Source organism: Opisthocomus hoazin, chromosome 5 (genome assembly GCF_030867145.1).
Source record: "Opisthocomus hoazin isolate bOpiHoa1 chromosome 5, bOpiHoa1.hap1, whole genome shotgun sequence".
NCBI lineage: Eukaryota > Metazoa > Chordata > Aves > Opisthocomiformes > Opisthocomidae > Opisthocomus > Opisthocomus hoazin.
In genome coordinates, this window is record NC_134418.1 from 63,259,222 (window position 1) to 63,283,748 (window position 24,527).

A 24,527-nucleotide genomic window follows, 5' to 3' on the forward strand; every position below is an offset into this window, starting at 1 on the left:
GGGGGCGTGGAGAACCAACAATAAAAAGAACAAAATTGGCCACACAACTTGTTTATGATTAGGAGATCTAAAACTAGAATACAAACACTACAAAGGTAAACTTCTGACACAGAATTCTCAGTTCTACTCAGCTGAGTTTATCTCTTCTTCTCTTTTTTTATCTGCACTAGATTTCAGATTACCATCTCTTGCACTCTTTCCTTTCCACTCCTGTTTTCTCCTACTACACATATTCCTTCCTTCTTTGTACCTTTTTCTGGTCTGTCCTTTCTCTGCTACAGAATGACCAATACCCTTTGTTCTTTCTCTGCCAGCAAGAGATTTTGCTCTTCCCTTTAGACTTCAGTTTCCGGTATGTGTGACCCTTAAATCCAAGCTCTCTGCTCATTGCCACAACTTCAGCCTCAGGGGCAGTCACAACAGTTGGCTGCTAAAGTGCCAGGGCTGGCACCCTTTTCAGAGTTATTAATGAAGAAGTAAAGGTGTCACAGGGAGGACAAAAAATGGAACTCTATTCACTGCAAAAGTTATCACTGAACTGATACTTTTACAGCCTTAGAACACCCTGACACATGAAAATACAAATGCATAGCATCTTTGTCATCCTCTTTACCATGTTCTTTTCACAGCAAGGGGAGCATCCATTTTCTCCATCACAGAAAAACTTACAGGCTGTGTACATTTGCTTTATGTTATATCCTTAATGTGCACCTAGGCTTTTAAGTCAAGGTCAGCAACCCCTCAGAGGGCAGGGTGATGCCCCTCACTTTCTGCTTCATCTTTCAACCACTGCCCCACAGAGCATGTTTCTTCCATTTCTCTATCTGGCCAAACTCCAGGCAGCTGTACTGCAACCAACAGTCAAGCTGCAGTTACATCTGTTTCTGTATCCAGGACTCCATGAAATTGTCTAGAATACAGGACTCCCCGGTCACACTAACAGCAGAACAGTATAGCCTCCACCACACTGCATGGCACCGGTCTTCACCCTACTTTCTCATAATTTCCCTGCCTCCAGAACTGCCCTGCATTCAGTAAAGCAGTCCCCACAGCTCAGACTTTATAGGAAAGCTGAGCAGACTGGGACTTTAGATAGGTAAACATAGTTAACACCACTTGGTAATGCAGGAGTGTGTATTGACAAGTTCTCAGAAGAGAAAATACGACGACTGTTTTCATTAACCTGCTGTCCCCACAGCTGGCACATTTAACATAGTGGGCTGTCACCAGAGACAGGTAAGAATGCTTTTTGTGAAATGGAGTCCTCTACTGGTCATGTCATGGGAGCTAGCTGTTATTGATTCCTAGAAACTTAGCTTATCATGGCAAGTTAAAAAAAAAAAATACAGCTCTACGCTGCATGCTGACCCTGCATGGTGCAAAGTGGACAGGACAGAAGAAGACTAAGTTTCTTACAAACTTTTGGTAAATACATACATATATGCACATTTACATAAGTGAAAAAGATCATCCCTTTGATGGTGGGTGACAAGTGGTGCCTTTCACTGATGGAAGCCATGCACCTTGATACCTTCCTGATGTTCTTGATACAACCCAATTTAAAGAGCAAAACACTCCTGAAGTTCCAGTCCAAATAACTTTTAGCTGTAAAGACACCATTAGACAATTAGACAATAGAGTTGCATAAGTACTGCAAGATGACCTTCACTTTTGACAGTTTCACAACCTTCTCACATGCTGCAAAATTTGTTGTCACTAATTACTCGGTTACTGTGAGCCAGCAGGAGATGCACTCTGCAGTTGAAGTGCCCCTGAACAAATGGAATGAAATTTTGGGTGTACGAACAGGACAAAAGTGTATTGCTGCACTGTACCTACACTGGTAGAGGTCAAAATGCTGGAAAATTTAGTTTAGGTCCAAAGAAATGTTGAAGAATCTTCTGTGAATGTAACATCCACGATTACAACAGTCAACTACTTTAGCTATACGTGGTAGAGTGTAAGTATCTCTTTTGCACTCTAGGAAAAGCCCAAAGATTTTAAGTTTAATTCAACACACATTTTTAGTAACATAATCTCAGAAACAAAATGTGCTCCAAATGGCACTGGCTTTGACGCTGCCTTTTCAGGGAAATCTTTAAATTGGACATAATGAGAGATCAGAGGGAGTTGTGCTATACTGTACTTCTCTCACACACCCTTTCCGCTTACATTTTCATTCTTTTTGCAGTTCAAAAAGGTAGTCAGCAGAATTCCATGTTCTATACCAATGATTTTTACCAAATTGCCTTGCAGTACAGGTCACATCAGTTCATATACTTACTTCTGTTATGTCTGCTCTTCTGTTTCAGCTGACTGCTTTACACAGATGGTTTCTTTATCCGTCTCCAAATTCCTACAGTTCCCTATAGTTACTGAGTGGTAGTATCAGGATGCTACTCTGCAAAGAACAATAATTCTGATTTTCCCAAGTGTACTGTGTCTCTACAATCTGCCAGGTTAGCATATCCAGCTTTATCACTTCACTCCCTGTTCAAAAAGGATGCTTCAAAATCATGTATACCCTATAGACTTCTTGTGCAAATGTGAACCATGAGCACAACATCATGTTTTAGTCAGAAGCACAGATGACAGAATACTTCACTGCAATATCCAATTAAAAACATTTGTGGAAAATCTGGAGAAAAACATTAACAGATTCCTGCATGCTTGAACAAATATTATTTATACTATTCAGGATGTCACAAACTTAGTTGTCTAGACCTTGAAATCTACTGTGAAACTCTTTCATATCAATGTGGTAGTAGGAACACATTCCTTAAAATGCTTTTGCACCTCTGGGAAATCAACTATGGCCAGAAATATCTCAGTGAACCAGGATCCAAAGACTAAATAAAAATAAATTCACTTATGGTGCAGTAAGTTGTCAGAAGTTTTGTTTTGTATGTGACAATTTTTAGTATTATAGTGATCACTGCTTTCTAACTTCAGGTTTGGTTTTGGTTCCTTAACTGAACAACACTATATGAACATACTTCCTTCTTATTTGTTCCTTAATAGTAACAACCTTACAAAATGTTGGGCAACCTTTACTGCATTTCAAAAGAGCTACTTTTTCCTTGGCAACAGCTTCACTGAATTTCAGCTTTTTCAGCTAGTGTTTTTCTTACCAGGTTGGGACTTTTTAAAAAAAAGTGTTTAATGTGTTATCAAAAATAAATCCATGTAAAATACAGTTTTCTTGATTGATTTCTAAGGCTTGCATCCTTCAGCAGCAGTTTCTGACAAGAAGGTGGAAATTTCCAAGGCTTAGATGTACTATTCCAAGGATTTAGCTCACAAGGAATAAATTTTGTGTTTGGCTGAAGAGAGGAAACAAAACCTGAACTGCATAACAAACAATGACTACATGAAAAGTAATAAATTTTATCACTGCCAGCAGGAACATGTGCAGAAACAAAGACAATCTTCACTATGGTACTTCCCAAGGGAGCGCTTTATTTTGCAGCCTTCATTTTCGTCAAGGTTTTGTAATTATATTTCCATAATTTAGTCATATAAACAATATTACCATTTTGGTACTTCTCCTTAATTCTGTCCCATAAAAAGAGTAGATCTGAGTTTTTCACTTATCAGTGTAATAGCTGGCTTATTAAAAACATGTGGCAGAACTAAGTGATAACAGGGTATCTTCTCTTCCCAATATTTTGCTTAGAAACAGCTTTTGTATACCTCCTTGGGATAGAGCTTCTTGAACAATATGGCTCTCTTCATTGTAAAGTGGTTATATCAAATTGAAATTCATATATCCGGTTGATGGACTTGATTGTAGTTCAAAGCCTATATAATGCTACTGTTGCTATTTTAAATAAAAACAAATTTTTGGTGATAACCTTACAATATTAATGAAAAAAGACTGTTCTTAATCATCAATCGTATTTCCCTATGATCAGCACAGAAAATTCTGATGCTCAGCCTCAGACACAGGTTTTTAAAGAATTAAAATTCATTTCTAATAAATTACTGTCAACTAAATTATTATTCTTGATTAGGATGTCTAGCACTATTGTTCCAAAGCATCCATGTCACACCAAGACTTCCAAAGCACTTTATTTAACAGATGATACACTCGTACATTTGGGGGGCTTTTTTGGTTGGTTTGGGCTTGTATAGGGGCTTGGTTTGGTTTTTAACAGAATGCAGCTCTGGATTAAGTTATTAAGCCCTTAACCCATTTTTCAAATGCTGAAAGCACCCAATCATTTGTATTAACTTCCATGAGACTCTCAAATATCAATTATGTCTGAAGACTTCAGCATTCTTCAAGGTAAGGACCTAGAAGCCTCACTTCAATGAGAGGGGAAAAAAAAAAGGACAAAAAACCCACTTAGTCTCCAAAACTTGGCTGTACGATAAATTCATGCCCTTAAACCAAAAGAGGGGAGAAACGGGAGTTAAATACTTTACTTTCTATAGCATAAGATGAAAATAACACTTACATATTCACAGCACAACATACTGTCACCTGCTGAATTAAGTTTTCAGAAGCCAATGAGCAACAATTGTTGCTGTCAACTTGTCAAGAAAAAGCAAATTAAATGAAAACCTGAAGCATTAGCACAGAAGTAGAGGCATTTAAAAAATAAACGTGAACACAAGAAATTAAGTTGCAGGAAATAAAGGATATTTTTAAAAATATTATAAAACCATATGCTGGAGATTGAAGAACAGGTGTTTTGTGAAAAATCTAATTCCAGTAAACACAGTCAGATTATTTTTATTTACGTAAATAATTAGCAGATATTATTACAGGTATGTAACTTTATTTTTATAGGCTGAAGTCCATCACATAATTACTTAAGTTAATGACTGTACCTTTTATTTCTTATTAACACAGTAACTTGCAATTAAATCCTCCACAATTAAAACAGTGAAAAAACATAATGAAAATGTTTTAACGCAGCATTGCCTTAGGTCATTAATTCATGTTACAACAATAAGTCTTGAATCTAGCAAGGGTGAAGCCAACTAAGGTTGATATACTATAAACACTAAATTTGCATCACATTTAATCTTGGGCACCACAGTGTGAATCCAAATGTTATCAGCCAAAATGACTACATCAGCACTGCAGTTTCAGGTGTAAAACAGGAAAATATCCTATATTTAATTGCACACAGGTGACAAAGTAATTTAAGGACCATATTCCTAATACCACATCAGTATTAAAGTGGAAGCATAAACTTACAAGTACTTGCAATTTAAGAAATACTTTACAGTCAGAGGGATTTAGTCTCTCAATAATTATTCTTGCTATGCATCTTTACACAGCGTTAATCATCTAATCACATGACTAATGTTTTCTTAAATTCCGTATAACAGAATGAGGAAAAAGAAAAGCTATACGTGGTTTTGAAAGAGTAAAGAATTGCTCCTGCAAAAAGAGCAAGAAATATAGATGTAGCAAACAAAACTAGGCCTTTTTAATGTCACAGGGAAAAAAGCTTAAAAAATGATTAAAATAAGTATCTGGAAATTCAGGGAACCATGGAAGATGGTAATGAAGCAATCAAAAAGATACAGTCATTGCTTATTAGCCGAATACATAAAGGTACTCTACCAAGAACATAAACTGCAGAAAACCTACCAGCAACAGCACTTGTATGCACTTCACTTTGTAATAAAGAGCTGCTGTATGAACTGGGGTATTTCAGTAGAGCAATGCAGGTACCATAGATGCAAGAAAACTGACAACTGAGATCGGAAGACCATACGATGAGAAATGCATGATTAAAACCATTGATGTCTGACGAAGAAAGAACATAGACTAACTTAACTGGATTTTCAAAAAATCTGCATTCACATAAATGTATAAGAATATATTTCTTATAAAAAATAACACTAGTGCAAGCCCCAGTTTCTGTCTCAGACCAGCAAGGTAGTAGCAGAATGAAAAACAATACAGACAAACAAAACAAACCAACAGATTTCTGCCAGTACTCATAGGCCTTGTCCCTCAAAGCACAAATCATTATCTTTGGTATGACCCAGATCAAACTTCTAAAGTATATACAAGTACATACAAGTTAGAATTGCCTACTGCTTAGGTGAGTGAAAACTGCTGGATCATGTTTTTGAACTTCAATACAGGTATAAAGTTTTAACAACTTTGTAGGTAACATAGACAGTGGGATTGAGGGCACTCTCAGCAAGTTTGCCAATGACATCAAGCTGTGTGGTGTGGTCAACACACTACAGGGAAGGGATGCCATCCAGAGGGACCTGGACAAGCTCGAGAAGTGGGCCTGTGCGAACCTTGTGAGGCCAAGAGCAAGGTCCTGCATGTGGGTCGGGGCAATTCCAAGCACAAATACAGGCTAGGTGGAGAGTGGATTGAGAACAGCCTTGATGAGGAGGACTTGGTGGTGCTGGTTGATGAGAAACTCAACACAAGCCAGCAACGTGCGCTCACAGCCCAGAAGGCCAATCATATCCCGGGATGCATCAAAAAGAGCATGGTCAGCAGGTCGAGGGAGGTAATTCTGCCCCTCTACTCTGCTCTGGTGACATCCCACCTGGAGACCTGCATTCAGCTCTGGAGTCCTCAGTGCAGGAAAGACGTGGAGCTGTTGGAGCAGGTCCAGAGGAGGGCCACAAAATGGTCAGAGGGCTGGAGCACATCTCCTGTGAGGAAAGGCTGACAGAGTTGGGGTTGTTCAGCCTGGTGAAGAGAAGGCTGTGGGGAGATCTTACTGCGGCCTTCCGGTACCTGAAGAGGGCCTACAAGAAAGCTGGAGAGGGACTTTGGACAAGCGCGTGTACTGATAAGACAAGGGTAATGGCTTCAAGATGAAAGAGGGCAGATTTAGATTACATATAAGAAAGAAATTCTTTACTACAAGGGTGGTGAGGCACTGGAACAGGTTGCCCAGAGAAGCTGTGGATGCGCCCTCCCTGAGAGTGTTCAAGGCCAGGTTAGACGGGGCTTTGAGCAACCTGGTCTAGTGGAAGGTGTCCCTGCCCATGGCAGGTGTGTCAGAACTGGATGATCTTTAAGGTCCCTTACAACCCAAACCATTCTATGATTCTATATACAACAAGTACAGTTACAGAAAAATTACGAGCTATATGGATTTCAGGTGCATATTAAAAAAAGAAATCTCTATGGAGAATTCCAGTACTTAATATTAAATATACTGTGTTTTGAAGTGTGCCCAGATTACGTTCATTTTTTTTTTGTTAGCTCAATGCAATATTTTCTATTATATAGATATGAATTCTTAACACTAGATTCACATTCAACAGATAGCGAGCAACGGCAGCTGCTTTGTGGTTCAGGCCTTTTTGAATACGGAGTGAGCCTTCTGGTAAGCAGCTATGTCACAGGCAGAGAGATTCCAGCACAAGGATGTGCTATAATGGATGCAGCTCCACCATAGGGGTGCACTGGAGCCCCTAGCCATTTTTTTCCTAGCACGGGACCTATATGAAGGCATGCAGCTATAGGAAATTTAATTTTATTAAATTCAGCATTTTGTAGATTCATTCTGTTTAGGTTAGTGCAGCTTCCCTCACTGGAAACTGGGAAATTACTACTACACCAACAAAATCTCTCTATTACAACTTGCTTCAACTAATAAGCGGCGGGGTGTGGAAATATCTGTTTTTCTTATTACTGCTAGAACAATGAGAAACCTTTAACACCCAGAAACTCCCATAAATGTTAAATACATGTTAATGAAATAGATTCCCATTTCTCTAAATTCATTTTAATCATCACCCTCCTTCCCTGCCATATTTCAGTCTTGCATGACTGCAACTGGCAGTTTCATCAAAGGGTCATGCAACTGCGAAAGCCATGCTGCTTGAAAGCTGATTAATACTCCAACAACCTTGTGACAAAAACTATTCAGATCTAGTGAAGGATGAAAGCAAGCACAGAATTTGCTGATTTCAACTACATGCTATTTCACACCACTTTGGAATCAGAAGAGTCTGCTTTATTAACATTTGAAATCTGGAGATTACCTGGTACCACATAAATGTCTGTTTTGCACAATATTTCAAAATCTTTCCTTCAGACTTAGGAAAAAAACCAGAAACTTAAACACAGCCAACCTCAGCCTAAAATGGTTTATAATGTTCTAAACAATTGCTTAAAGGATTTTTAAAATGAAAATCTGGTGCTGAATACTTGGTTTGATCTTTAATAACACAATTATGAAGTGACAATCATTAAAACACTCATATAAAAGTTTATGTAAGACATATGACATCTGTACAATTTCAAACAAGCACTGTAATTTCACAATGAGAACTAGAAACTGTGAAAAAGTAAAGTACTTTGTGGATACAAGATGTTGGAAGGCATAGCTCTAAAATCTACAACATTTTGAACTGATTACAGTCTTTCATTCAAGCAGACACTAGTTACAACCCACAAAGGAACAAAAAGCAACCCGACAAACTACAAAATAAAGATCCACAATAATTATACCTAAACAGAAAATACTTCACAGTCAATTCCTCCTTTGTTTGCCTGCCAAATACTGAAGTCAGAATTTCATGTTACTGTGGCAACAGTGAATTAGATCAAGTGCCTGTAAAAGTAGGCTTTAAATTCTGTTCAAGAATACACTACATTGAGCTGCAAAAAACCTCAGAAAATGAATCCATAATTTACAGTTTTCAAGGTTAAAAAAAGCCCTGAATTGAAGCATTTTGTTTTAAAATGCAATTTATTATGCTTAAAAAACATCTAGAAAATCTTAATCATGAGTGATTTTGTTTGGCTTTCAACAGTTAACAAAGAGTATTTCAACCTCAGTAGAACTTTCCTTAGTGGCCATGTAAACACCAGCAAAAAGTACTTGAAGAACAATGCCGATTTCTTTCTCTAAAAATCAGCTTTGTCTGCTACATCCTGAAGACACTGGCGTCTTTAAAATTCAACCAGAGCCTTGTCCATAGATGGCCATGAAAGATTTGAGTCTGCTGTTGCTTGCAAATTTTTTCCACTATTTTCTCCCACAGATACCAGAATAAAAATATTTTTTTAAAAAAGGTAAATGTAAATATAGTTACAAGCATGCTCAGAGAACAACTTATTTTACTCCAGACTGGGACTTCAGATGCACAAGACACTTGCACATAGAGCTGAACTCCTGTTACCACAGCTAGAAAGCGTTCTTTGGGTTAGAGGCTTCCCATCCATCAGTATAACTGTTCAGATGTTTGCTCTTGTTTTTTGATCAATACAACTGAGTTCCTATGAATATTACTTCTCTATTACTTCAGGTTAGCAAAGTAATAAACCATGTGTTTAACAATGAATATACACCAGAATTTCATTTGAATTTCATTTTAGAGTTGACTTTATCTTTCTTTAACCTACACAGATGACCAAAATTGGTGGAACTTGCAGGGATAAACATTTGAAAATGTAAAACTATCTTAACTCCTGTGTATCAGAAATTATATATGCAGCATGTAACTTCAAAGTGTTGCTTACAAATGGTGGACTTGGTGGAGTATCACTTGAATTTGCATTTTGCAGCCAACATTATAGTGCATAAAATTGTATTTTCTGTCAGAAGCAACTGAGAACTTGACAACATTGATAGATGTATGTGTGAAAGACTGGACAACACTATGGAAGAAATACGCCTTCAAGGATCCCAATATATCTTCAGAAGTAGTGTATTAATTTATTTTCTACTTTGTCTTGTGGAACAGAAGAAACACACACAAGAAAGTTTTCTGGAAAAAGTTCATCACCTGCAACTTTTACTGTAATATTTTACTAAAGTATTACCTATCAAAGAATACTAATGTTCTGTATTCAGCTCCATAGCAGCTTTGCTGACTACAGGTTTCCTACATGCTATTCTCCAATACACTGATTCAGTGTTTTCCCCTCTTCTATTTCTGTTTTACATTCTAGAAGGACAATAGCTTTTATAGTTTTTAAGACTTACCTCAAAGTTCATTTTTACTAAGGGTATGTGTATAACTTTCTTAACAGCTTTCATTTTTGATAAATCAATGAGGAAAAAAAATCCTTAAACTTTGTAAGCCTAAATATTAAATATGAACAGCTAAGATTTGAGCCCTTTTTGGAGGGGAAGGCAGCAGTGGATAGAGAATGGTAATGCTCATATTTTTCCACTAATCAGAATATATCTGTTTGACATGAAACAACAGGGATGGTCCATAAAAATATAAGTTCTAGTAAGACCAAAAATTACATAGCCAAATATTTTAGGGTAAATCCACACAAAAAAATATTTCATTGTCTCACCATGGACTATACTACAATCAGGACCAAAATTATTTACAACATAATCCATACGATCTCTTTCTAAAACACATTAGTGCTGCATTGAACAAGAGCTTACATTCTACACATGTAAATTTTTCCCAGAAAATCTCAAGAAACTAGTAATAACTCTCACATAAAACTGGCCATCAGGCTTCTTAAACATACACACACACAGATTTACACCTTTAGAACTGTATCCCACAGAATAAGTTCCTGTGAGGAAAATCCCATTTTATCCTGAAGTTTCAGGACACTACCAAGTGCCAAAGTACTTCAGCAGTTTGTACAACCACTAAAAAGTCCCACAGAATAATGAATATATTGTACTTTCTCCTTTTCAAAATAAAAGCTGTATTTGTCCTTGGGCTTTCCTTTGTGTTCAAGAGATTAATAAATTCCTTTTTCATTAAAAGCAATGCTACTGTTTGGTGGGTATGGAATTTTTTCTTTTTTTTTAAGAAAAGCATTGTCTCCATGATAAGTTTCATTTTCACAGTTGAAAAGCCCTTCTAGACACCAAGTCATTCATTGCAAGCCACTCCAGAAGTGGCTCACCAAACACTGAAACACATGGTCAAACACAGAAAGCACCTATTCTTCATGAGAAAAAGGATTTGAGGGCTTCAGTACCCATTATCAGCCAGCTTGTCACACTTGTGACACACGCAAAGCTCTGGAAAGGAGCAGGAACCAGCTTCTCTGCGAGGCACTGTCCAGGAGACCTCCAGCAAACTTCTGGGGAAGAGGGCAAAGGAAGCCACAAACCCTGGTATGAGCAGCATTGGTTTTATACACCTAACACTGTCATTCCAAAATATAATAGACATTTCCAGGCCTAATTTGAATGCACAGCCTAATCAGCCTACACGAGACATATCACAGTGAATTTCTAACACTGATGTACATATTTTATTCTCATCTGCAGATCTGAAAGAAGATTAAAACTTTATTGGGACAACATATGAATACTTATGAGACATGTAAGTACATACCAATACCTGTGGAGTCAGAGTTAATTTCTTAATTTCACATTAATGGGAGTAGGAAATGGAAAGTGACACAAATTAGTAATGCTGAATATTGATGGAATTTGGGTATGAATATAAAGTAATATTGAAAACATTTGCGTATGTATTCAAATAAATAAATACCCACATCTAGGTTAACAGTACATTAGATAGGTAGATTCAAAATGAAGGAACTAATTAAATTTTTTATACTGCTTATAAAATACCAATATCTTGGCAATATTTTAGTAAATGCATTTTGTTCATCTTCAGTTCTATTCTGCTCAAAATGTGGAAATACATTATCTGCAGTCAGCATAAGTCTAACTGCTTTTTCTTTTTGTCTTAGGCAAAAAGTAAACAGTGAAATTACCACAGGAATGTTGGTGGGGGTTGTAATATTGGTAGACAGAGATCAGCTTTGCTTTCCTCTACTTGGTTCCTATCAAGATCAGAGTGTTAAACTAAACCATTGACCAGGAAGCACATCTCTTAGTACTCAGTGACCTTGCTAACACCATCTCCTTACAGACTGGAAGTGAGCAGAAAACCGTAGAGAAATGGAATGGAGTACAACAAAACTGGCCTTTGAAATTGTACTCAGCAACCTGACAGTCTGAGGCCAGAAAACCACACATCATTTTGATTCAGATAATGCTTGCAATGGAAAATGTCCAGATACCTATGCACACACAAAACTGAGAGAATACAGAAACAATCTCCAAAAAGTTAAAGAATGTACATGGAACCAAAATTGAAGACAAAAAAAAATTATAAAAAAAAAAAAAAAAATCACACGTTCACCTGAGACAATTTTGGAGACCTTGAAAGGTGACCTAAACAGAGAGACAATTTCTTCAATATCCAGAGTGTTAATGAAACACCATAATTCGAAGACTTCTCCCAGAGTAGCATCACGACGCAAGGCAATTTGGCTGAGTCTGAATTTCAGATGAAAGACTGACAATCTATAAATGTCGATGTCATACTGATATAAAATGGTAATACCATCTTCATATATGTGCATACGGGAAGATAGAATTTATTACTCTCCAGAAACACACGTGTTACTAAAGAACACCTCTCACGGATAAAGCATATTATGGATGTAAAAAGCATAGATTGATTCAAAAGTTTACTTAGCAGATTTGGAGAAGAAAAAAAAAAAATCCGTCAGTGTTTATAAAACACAAACATAAAACTTCAACTCAGAATACTCAAAACCAGCAAATAATTGTAAAATGTGAAGCTATGCTAGGAAAAGCAGTAGTGTGGTGTCTTTCCCAAGGCATCTGCTACCATCCACTATTAGAGATAGGTGTCTATATGACACTGACATTTCAGCTGAACCAACTGATCATGGTTCTTATATTTTTAGAAATAAGTGATGGTTCTTAAACCCTTATATTTTTACCACCTTATGGAGAAAGCTGTAAGCATTACAATGGAGCACGCAACACAGCTCACAATGAAATTTCAGGAAAATTAAAGCCTAACTTCTAGCCAAGCACTTATACACATGCCTAATTTTAAGATCATGCATAATTCAAATTACTTCAAACCCCCCTACGTTTTAAATCACATGTAATGCTCAAATGCTTTGCTGCAGCAGGAAATGACCCAGAGGATGGTATGGAACTCAATCTTCCTTACTTTTCAGTTTTAGATTAACCTCTGGCTTCTTATAGAGAAGAGTTTTTGAATGTAATTGACTCTGTCAGTGTCTTAGCAATTGGATGCAACTAACATACTGACAACACCACTAACGCTTTTTGAAAACTAAACCAAATAATTTCTGTCACTTTTTAATAATGATAAGGGTAGATCACTGAAATCATTAAATGAGAATAGTAAATGCACCATGTTGTTTCAATACCGTTAATAGTTGTTTCACAGATGTCAGTTTTTAAAGAGCTTAGTGTTAGGCTATTCTTCTGGAAGATAGTATTTCATATGCAGCCTGTAATATGAAAAGGAAATCTTACTTGCATCCTATAATTAATGCGTATTTGGAAGTAGGTACTTCCACTTTGGAAGAGAAGTAAGCTAGTACAGCAACATGTTCACTCTTGTATGTTACAAAACAAGCTCTCTTGCCTGCTCCATGTAGATAATGAGGTCTTGAACATCAAAATGTTGTTTCCTTTTAGCCTACAAAAGGGTATGGGAGTTAGAGACGTCAGAAATTTAAGTACCCAGAAACATACATATTAGATAATTTCCTTGTGTTTCTGTACTCATCTCTCAATGGCAAAATATATTTGCTTTCTCATTCATAATCTTATAAACTATCCTTCACCACACGGCAGTAAGTGTTATCCCCATAAGACAATAAGGAGATATTCTAATACCTCCATAGCAAAATCAGTTTGATCACACTTAACTGTCCACTGATGATACATTTGGTAATTTGTTAAACTCCCATAATCGCATAAGCCTTTCATAAAGCAATTGAAAGAGACATAGCACACTTTGTTAAAAATAAGTGCTGATGTTTCAGCTCCTCAGAATAGAGGCTGTTGACTGCCACAAATCTGCAGTCTACCTAACACAGCTAACGTCTACTCTTAGATCACCCCTTTTAAAGTAACACAAATAGATAATAATAAAGCTTTCTGTGGATAAACTGGCAAAAGAAAAATCAGGTGCTTGTTGAACCACTGTAAAACAAAACAATTTATGAAAAAACTATTTGAATTGTTCTGATGTGGGCTCTTTTATTTAATTAAATGAGTCATCCATGTTGTTCAGTAAATAAGAAAATTTACCACTTCAAAATACAGATTTTCATTTCAGAATTTGTTTCCCAACAGCTGAAACACGGAAAATAAATAAAAAAAAAAGCAACTATTGCACACATCCATCTCTGCAAACCACAGTCAAAAATGAGATCTTGATTTCCAATACAGATCAACTGTATCTTGGTTTCCAACGTCTTCTGTCCCTTATATGACAGTATGCTAACATTTGTCAATGAACTACATTAACTGTCATGCATAGGCAATTTCCACATTAATACTTTGTGTGGAGTATACTAAACGGTCTTAATCACTAAGGTACTTTGTAATAAAAAGTGTCCTTTAAAAAATACATCTTTTTTTTTCAGTGCTACAAAATGCTCTTCCTCTTTGAACTAGAGGAAAACAGCTACTCAAAGCATTCAAGTCCTATAAACAACCTGTATTCTGTGCTATGTTTAGACACATTCCTTGTAACAAGAAAATTTCTCTTAATGTACAGAAAACCAGAAAAATCATTGGGCAAACAAACAATATAAAATCATTCTACTTTCTTTGCTTATTATTTTAGTTACCAGCTCCCTCTGAAATCCCATTTGAAATCTCAGTAAATGGGAACATCAGAAGAGGTACAAGACCTTCCACGTTAAAAATTCCGCGGCTTTTCAGCAGCAACCGACTAAGCTGTTCCTCACCTACACAGTGTGTTAGTTAGGGAAAGCAACTTCTTACTGAAGCTGACAAACCTGTGTATTGCGTATCGTGGCCTTGGTTGCGATTGCATTTATACCGATAGAAATGCCAACTGCTTAGTATGGGTGCTTAACATTTATACATCCCTGTGGAATTATTAGTAAAATTAAGGTTTTACATCTGAAAATTAAAGTTTATATGAAAAACGTAGCATTGTTCACACTTTACAACTACAGTGGTACAAGACTAGGCCAAGGAGGAAGGGATTCGGTGGGTATTCCACACTCCCTGTTATTCTCAGGCAAATGGCATTGTTGAGCGCACCAATGGATTGCTTAAACGCTTTGCGAAAACTCACGAGCCTGAATGGCATCTGCGACTACCTAATGCCATCTATCAATTAAATAACAGATGGAGTGGAGATGGCTACCCCAAAATAAAGGTTTTCTGTGTAACAGCTACCACTATTGCTCCAAAAATACATACCAAACCGGGAGAATATCCTACAGGTTTTTATGCAGAACAACCTGTGCTGGTAAAAATGCCTCAAACTGGAGCAGTGCCAATGGTACTAGTCACTCCTAAAAATCCCTATTCATGGGAAGCCAAAGACTGCTCAGGAAAAATACACTGGATCAGCACCCGGTGGATTTCACCTTCCCTTGAACCCCATCGGTCGACAAAGACCAAGCGTGTTTTTCTTCGCTTTTGTGTTCACAGGAATTCTGGATGAACTGCACATGGACAGACACATTGGCTTACGCTGACCTTGAGTGCATCCAAGGAATTTTGTCAATTGATCTTACCAATACATTTCCCTTTAATTTGTAGTCAACAGGACCCAAAGTGGCCATGGTCTCAGGCCTTTATTAGACACAATGCAAGGACAGGGGTGTCAAAGGAAAAGATAACTCTGGCAACTGTGGCCTTACATAACAACAGGGTGTTTTCAAAACGTGAGTGGATTTGGAATAGTTGGTATCCATCCCTGAGAGATAAGGTGGGAGAAGAAATCCATATAGGATGTAGGATGGTCAATGGCTCAGCTCATAAGAAAGTCACAAGAATAGGGATATCTCGTCCCGGGAACTCAAGCCAAGTGACAACCAAGTATTGTGTCACTGAACAGCGGGATTGCTGGCATAATTTTATTCTTGTGGAACCCACTTTTGTAAGTCGTCAGTGGCAACAGCGTGAAATGGCGTTGCACTTCGAATTTCAAATAAACACAATCAAGCCTGACCAAACTACACAACCTAGTTCAACTCCGCTCCCTTTATTTGAACCATCTGACAATGATCTTGTGAAGACCCTGCAAGGTGGATCTAAAAATCGACCCCTTCACACCACAGTCTCTGATAACCCTTGGTCAAAGGCCTACTTTGGACATACAGGGATTATGGGAAAAGACTTAGAGGGAATGAGTTTAGCAACTGTCATCATATACGACAACAGGGAATTACAATTACATGAACCAGAATGGAAGCATTCGATGCATAGATAGAAGGTTGATAAAGGGAAAACAATCCACATAGGTTGTCGAACTTTTAATGCTAGCAGTAGAAAAGATTTCCCTCCTTCAACCCAAGTTACTATGAGAAGATTTCCTGAACAAAGAACAGAACCCACCATAGGTAGGGAACATTGTGCATCTGATGTTTATTGGTTCAATTTTACTATAATTCAGTCAGTATCTGTTGTCTATTTGGGAAGCACTGGAAGAAGAGACAGAGCATTATCATTTAAATTTGGGTTGGACATATCACAGGAAAAGACTTCAACTACGGCTATGCCTGTGCCAATCACGGTGTCACCCCAACAAATTTTTGAGAATGAATCCATTCGGACACCCACAAGCCTAAATCCTTACATCTTTAACATTGGTCCTTATGTTATCAAAAATACCAGTCAGCAACAAATGTTGCTTACCCGACCTACTCTCTCAAGCGAGTGGAACTATCAATGCAGATGAATGTCTCAGCCATCAAACCCACTTGATTACCTTTCCTGGGTACATCCTATGCAGGATGGTATGCATGGTTACATGAGCGGACCCTTGCCTCCTCACAACGATTGAAGAGAGATGTGACTGGTATCTTAGGAACAAGCTCGGGAGTCTTAAACAGTATAGATGCTGAAATACTAGCCAACAAACTAGTCACAACTACTGGTGACTTGAATAGGTTACAACACCCCCTACGGTCTTCCCTTTTAGCCCTGGGAAATCACAAATGGCTTTTTTCTAACATATTACCTCAGTGGGAAGAAACAAGTGAAAAGGACCATTAGCTGATTGCAAACGCACTTCGTGCAGCCCAAAGCAATGTCTCTCTAGCACTCAGCTGTATCCAAGCCCAGCTTTGGATGCAATCGATGACTGCTGCAATTATAAGGGAAGGTGAAGAAGGCACCTTGCCTACCGAAATTCAAGAAGTGATATGGGATAATGCCATTGTCTTTGAGAAAAAATTTCAATCCTGGTGGTACCTTGTTAATTTCACCTATGACCCCACTGAGAGTAAGGCCACTGCTTTTGTCTTAACGATACGAAATGCCTCGGTATATACCATATACCCAATCACTGCATTAGGATTGAATCACAATGGAATGGTATTCTATCCTATTGAGCATAGAGTGTGGGCTAAAAAGGATGGTGACAAATGGCAAACTGTTGACGTCTATGCAAGTATCACACGAGAACAACAAGATTTTATTCGTGAGCGTAATATCCTTAAAGCACAAGACATTTGTCTTGACACTGAACAAAATATTTGTCATTTTGAAATACATCCTGATGATGCCCCCAACACTGTGCTTGTATATATTGGGAAAGGATGTGTTCACATGAGATCTCCTTGTAGTTTTGTATTCACAGATGACACAGCCACAGATATTGATAATCATTTGAATTTTTGTGTTTGCAACTTTACTAACATTGTGGGATGCAATTTCAGTTACTTAGCTCCTGTTACGTCTCACCAGCTATTACAAACTAACTATACACTGACATGCAATTTACTACCTGTCCCCATTGGAATGAACATCACATTGGTGAAAAAGCTGCTGCAACATGATGACCCGAAGCAACTGTTGTAAGAAGCCCAAGAGAATGGACAAAAAACTCTGATTACTGTCCATCATGATGTGGAAGAAATACATCAGGTACTGGAGAGAGTCAAAAAGGACGGAGAACACAATTGGTGGGACACTCTTTTCGGATGGTCGCCAACAGCTACAGGACTCTTTAACAAGATGTTACATCCCGTTGTTGTTTTATTAATACTCACCATATTGTGCTTTGTTTTGACACTTGCTTTGTACGTTAAACTTTGGCTTATGATGAAAAAGTTAACTTGCTTGCTAGCTCCCCAAAATTTGTTTGTACTTGACAACCCTTGCCATAAGAGCATGTGTGACATTCCAGATTAGTCTGAAAACTAGTGAAGTTTGAGTGACTTTAGTCACCGTGTGGAATATGTGGAATTGTTAGTAAAATTAAGGTTTTACATCTGAAAATTAAAAGTTTATATGAAAAATGCAGCATTGTTCACCCATTGAGGAAAAGCATAAAATCAAAAAGAGCTCTGAGGATGGGACACAGCTGCAGCAGGCATGCGAGGAATCCACTAACACAGCAGCTCCCTGCAACATACCATAGAGGACGGAGTGGAGATTCCGTGGCCATTCTCCATGATGATAAAGCGGGAAGAGATGGTCCTCTAGAACTAATAAGCAGCTCATCTGGCCCCCTGAGCCAACAGGTTTTCGAAACCTCCCCGAAGTGCTATCCTTTCGTGAACTTTGCTTGTTTTAATACCATTTTAATACCAAAACACACCTCCATCCCGAAGGCTACCCATCTTCGAGGTGTGATCACTCCTCTTTCAGTCTGCGTCCTCGATTTTTTGTAAATTATACCTTTAAACATGAAGCGAGAGCATTTTACACCAATCATGATAAAAGGTATGTATGACAACAGTCACTCAAACTCCACCTTAAATGTAGAAAGGATATAAAAATAGCCAGGGAAATAGGGGATTTTCGGAGAAGCAGATAACACCGTGAGCAAGTCAAGGGAAACTCCATCTCAGACTGTCTCTGACTACCAGGATCGGCCGATGGGCTGAGACTTGCTTCTCCCTCCCCTTGGGACACCTTGGGTGAGACTTAGATTAAGCGTTTTTCTCAGGAATCTTAGAAATCTCTCTAGAGAGTTACTCCCCAATGTTTATAGCCAGGCTGTATTATTTATAACCTTTTGACGCGTTTTATACTTCATAACATCATATTTGCATGTGCTTTCTTGCAGACAGTCACTATCACCGACAATTCAAAAAGCCTATATATCTGTTCCACAAATAAAACTGCACTGTTTAAGTAGCCAGTTGTCACAGAATCTCACTAAACGCGACTGAACCCCAGAGCATGGCCGTGCTAGTTCATGAGCACGACTGGACTGAAGGTGCAGACTGCCATTAGTGTATCCAGAATCACGGTAGTTTAACATACATATTAAACACGACTGGACTGGTAGTGGCAAATCGGATATCACTCAGAGTTTAAACCTAGCCGCACCTAGCCTCCCACTCCGGTGAGGAGAGTTAGAAAGCAAGGGGGTTTATTTTCTGCCAAATTCCTCCATCCCTTATAACACAACAAGCCCATACCATGACGTGAGAAGCAGGCAGCTCCTGCTGACAGAACCTGCAACTGTGCAGCTTACATGTACAGGGAATATAAAGGAACAACAGTTGCTCTCATATCACACACTAGTTGCTGCTGTAGGAAGCAGTCAGCTGCATTTAGCAGCTCCATCTTTCAGACCTGCTCTTTAGAGACTCCTGCACACTCACACTGCAACAAAAAAACTCTGCTACGAACACCGCCCAGCTCAGACAGCAAGCTCTGCTGGCACAAGAGCTTTTGAACAGCGGTAAATGGATCCAAACTAGGATTTGTATTATAGAAAATTAAGTTTACTGATTTAGTAGAGAAGAAACTGTAGGAGCACAAAGTTTCAAAGCAATGATAGCCTCTGTATTGCAAAACACATCTCAAAGGGTTTAAGGGTACGCCGACTTGGACTTAAATTGACTGAACTAGATGAGTACGTCTGCACAACATACTAAGACAAAGGTTATACTCTAATGTCCTTGCTATTCTTTAACTCCATAATCATGGTGCTTCAACTTAGAGAGTTTGGTCAAAACACATCTCCAGGTACGGGTACCTCCTGGTAATGTTCACTCATAATGAAACAGTCTACTCAAAGCTTTCAAAAAGCAGCTTCCCACTCTAATAAAGAAAAAGAAATACATTTATTACCTCAAAGCAAACATCTTATGCCATACACATTAAATTAAGCATTGGAACAGTGAGGATAGTCAGCTCTGTTTCGTAACAGGTGGTCTAATGGAAAAATCTCACTTAATGGAAAAAGAACTTTTTATTCCACTAACTCATTTTGTAGCAATTCAGTTCCACTGCACACATTTAATATCAAATGTTAGTAACAGTTTCCCACTTAATGTCAATTGAAAAATCCCAGATTTCCTGCTTGCGACAGCACTTAATGTCAGGTACTACACGTCATACAGATATCTTTTTCAACCTTTCATTAAAATATATAGAGTCCATTTATGGTTTCGTTGATGTTGTTTCAGTGAAGGACTATTCAAAATAACAGCGTCAAAGAACTGGACTGAGAAAAGCACTATATAGTGGTAATGCCTCTGTAACCATACTTCTAGCCGAAGAGCAATCAAGTAACTAATAATCCCAGATAGCATAAGAAAAAGATTATACAACAATCTGGAATACATGTAAGATTAAGGGAAAAACTTTCAATTTCCCTCAACTCTTCATAAAAAATCACGTGGAACTACACAGGTATTCTGACAACAGCAACAACTGCAAAATCTTGGGTAGGTGAAAGAATTTATCCAAAAGACACTCGAAGATTCTGTTGAATTTTATAAAGGCCAATATAAAATCTTATAGTGGCACTTCAAAAGTCAGAACATCAGAACTATCCCAGTGTTTTTAATACACTTCATAAATGAAAATGACTGTATTTTGAAGCACTTCCCAAAACACATAGTCTTCCTCTAACTATCAATAAGGACTACAGGTAAAGAATATGTAGGTCTTTTAAGTGATACGCACAGGATTTAGGACACAGCTTTCCTGTTCCTTACTAAGGAACAAGTGATTTCATTTTCTTCATAATTGAAGGTTTCTAATGTTTGAGAAAGTGGTCAAGGATTTAGCATAATCTTTCTTAGAGTGTGACCTCCCATTCCAGAGCTGTGAATAATGCAGTAAGAGCCAGATTTTCAAAGCAGCTCTTTAGGTGCCCAGACACTAAGTCCAAGTTACCAAAGAGGAATAAACCTAACTGTCAGATGCCTCATTTTGCCTAACTTCGAGTAAACATAATGCCTGTGAGAGGCTCAATGAACTCCCTAAAACTATTGTGCTTTATCTTAAACAGATTGTTCACCTTGCGACTTAAAGGCTGAAGACAAACTTTTACACTTGGACATCTCATTTTTAAGTATCCCCTATCAGAACTAAGCAATGATCAGCTACTCAAGGTTTTGGGTTGATTTCTTTACTGTTGCTTAGAATTTGAACACACAGATTCCAAAATTTATTCCATATAGCAACATATTCTACACATAGTATCAATTTTGGAAGGAAGCATCACTCAGTATAAACAGAGAAATCAGACTTTGGCTTTGAACTTTTGAGAGACGTAAACAGAATAGAGATACAAAAGATCTATTTAATCAAAAAATTTAGAGGAAATGTACAATAAGAAACAACATTCAGTGAGATAGAAGACAGAGGTATCAGCAGGAAATGGAGTTTAAATGGGAGCAAAGCCCAATAATAATCACAAAATAGCAGCATAAACCTCTTCCACAGCAAATTTGTTTTCTTTGTATCCATAATTACATGGGACAAATCTGACCTAATCAAACATAACAGAAATTCTGTCATCAACTTCGTCAAGTGACTGGTTTCTGCTTGCTTGAAATTGTAGAACTGCAGAGGTTTTTAATATGATGAATCATTCAGAGATAATCAGAGAGAATTAAATGAATTCTGTTCTAGTTCATTCATTAACAGCAAAATTTTATGCTATCACCCAGCATTCAAGATGTCATTCTCTCTTTAGATCTACACTGATGATATCACAATGGCATAAATGCCACAATTATGGGACTAGCAGGATTTTTATAAACTGATTAGGCACTGTAAGGAAGGAATAATGATTTTTCCACTTGCAACGTGTGCATCTTTCAGTGATTCACAGTCACCGAAAAGCAGAAACATGGAATTCAAGTGAACATTTCAGTCACTTCTCAGAGAAAGGCAACTTCAAAACACTAATAGAGCTATTCATGGTGCTTTCTTCAAATATCAAAGAAATAACATTTTTATTGCTTACTGTAGTCACACATCACATGTTAAATTTGTGCAAACAATCCACTTCAGATCTTAAAAAGAAAATACAACCACATATGATGCTATATATATAGCTGCTCACCTAAGGTGGCCCTTCAACACATCCAATTCATATCATAGCTCTAAGATGAGAGGAAAAGATCTTAGTCTTTAAATCTTTTGACAGGAACCATAGCATCTTCACGGTTAAGAGTTAACAGAAGTTCACTTCCATTTTAATCCATGACGTACACTAGGTCACACTTCAAATGAAAAAAACACAGAACAACACAGAATCATAGAATGTTAGGGGTTGGGAGGGACCTCTGTGGGTCATCTAGTCCAATCCCCCTGCCGAAGCAGGGTCTCCTACAGCAGGCTGCACAGCACCTTGTCCAGGCAGGTCTTGAATATCTCCAGAGAAGGAGATTCCACAACCTCCCTGGGCAGCCTGTTCCAGTGCTCCGTCACCCTCAGAGGGAAGTTATTCCTCCTGTTCAGATGGAACTTCCTCTGCCTCAGTTTGTGCCCATTGCCCCTTGTCCTGTTGCTGGGCACCACTGAAAAGAGCTTGGCCCCATCCTCCTGACACCCACCCTTCAGATATTTGTAGGCATTTATAAGGTCCCCTCGCAGCCTTCTCTTCTTCAGGCTAAACGAGTCCAGCTCCCTCAGCCTCTCCTCATAGGAGAGATGTTCCAGTCCCCTCACCATCATCATAGCCGTCCTCTGGACTCTCTCCAGTAGCTCTTCATCTTTCTTGAACTGGGGAGTGTAATCGATGGCCTTGCTGGACTTGTCGAATGCAAGACAAAAGACAAACGGACTGAGGCATCAAGAGACGAAGAGCTAACAAACGAAGTAAATAACTGGTGCTTATCTTATCAGACAAAAGTAAGGGGGGATAGCCCATCACTGTAAACTCAGTGATCTGTGGGGCGCCACGGAGGCTGCGCAGCCAGAGATTGCTTCAGAGATTGCTTTGGACAAAGCACAGATGGCCCCCGAATACACATACCAAGATGCCCGCTCCGAAGGCGTGTCACACTGCTGAGTCCCGCTTCTGACGACACGACATTCCGTGCCAAGAGCCAATCGATACACAATAATTGACTTAGTCCCACCTTGCAAAAAGATTTCCAAACATATAAAAATTGGCACTTGAAAACTCTCTTTGGGAGGAGGAGCCAAGCGAGAACTTCACCTGACGGACGGGTCGACGGGCCTGAACCTCTCTTCCCCCCCCAAGAAGGGACGCCTTTTTGGAAAGAGTCGCGCCTCTGACTTTGTCAGACGTATCCCCGGGAACACATTGTTAACTAAAGCGCTAAACTATTACTTTGAGCTCAACTTTTGTAGACAGTGAATTTATCAACGGCAATTCCGAATCTGTGATTACTGTCGCTTGAATAAATTACCTATTGTTTCAACTTTGCGAAACTGTTTCAGTGAAAGTCCTTGCAAGGGCTCTGGCAGGCTAGCTGAATATCAGACTCCCCTTACCCCCCCCTTTAACGCGACAGGGAGCCCAGAACTGGACACAGTACTCCAGATGGGGCCTCAGTAGGGCAGAGTAGAGGGGGAGAAGAATCTCCCTCGACCTAGTGGCCTCATTCCTCTTGAAGCATCCCAGGATCCCACTGGCCTTCTTGGCAACCAGGGCATACTGCTGGCTCATAGTCAACTTGTCATCCACCAGCATACCCAGGTCCCTCTCCGCAGAGCTGCTCTCCAGAAGGTCCGCCCTGAGCCTGTACTGATGCATGGGGTTGTTCCTCCCCAGCTGCAGGACCCTGCACTTGCCCTTGTTGAATTTCATCAGGTTCCTCTCTGCCCAACTTTTCAGCCTGTCCAGGTCTCACTGAACGGCACCACAAGCTGCTAGTGTGTCCACCACTCCTCCCAGTTTAGTGTCATCCACAAACCTGCTGAGAGTACATTCCGTCCCTTCATCCAGGTTATTGATGAAGAAGTTAAACAAGACTGGGCCCAGTACTGACCCCTGGGGGACACCACTAGTTACCGGCCTCCAACTAGACTCAGCGCCACTGATGACAGCCCTCCGAGTTCTGCCATTCAGCCAGTTCTCAGTCCACCTCACCGACCACTCATCCAGCCCACACTTCCTGAGTTTCCCTAGGAGGATGTTAGGGGAGACAGTGTCAAAAGCCTTGCTGAAGTCAAGGTAGACAACATCCACTGCTCTCGCCTCATCTACCCAGCCAGTCATGTCATCGTAGAAAGCTATCAGATTGGTCAGGCATGATTTCCCCTTGATGAATCCATGTTGACTACTCCTGAGAACCTTCTTTTCCTCCACTTGCCTGATGATGACTTCTAGAATGAGTTGCTACA

At 38.9% G+C, this 24,527-nt stretch overlaps 1 protein-coding gene and 1 pseudogene across 5 annotated transcripts in view; one reads left to right on the forward strand and one right to left on the reverse strand.

Annotated features, from left to right (window-relative positions):
- Positions 1-24,527, reverse strand: part of CCSER1 (coiled-coil serine rich protein 1) — a 745,310-nt gene that overhangs the window by 301,513 nt on the left and 419,270 nt on the right. The window lies entirely within an intron of this gene.
- LOC142361463 (uncharacterized) lies at positions 16,510-18,149 on the forward strand (annotated as a pseudogene).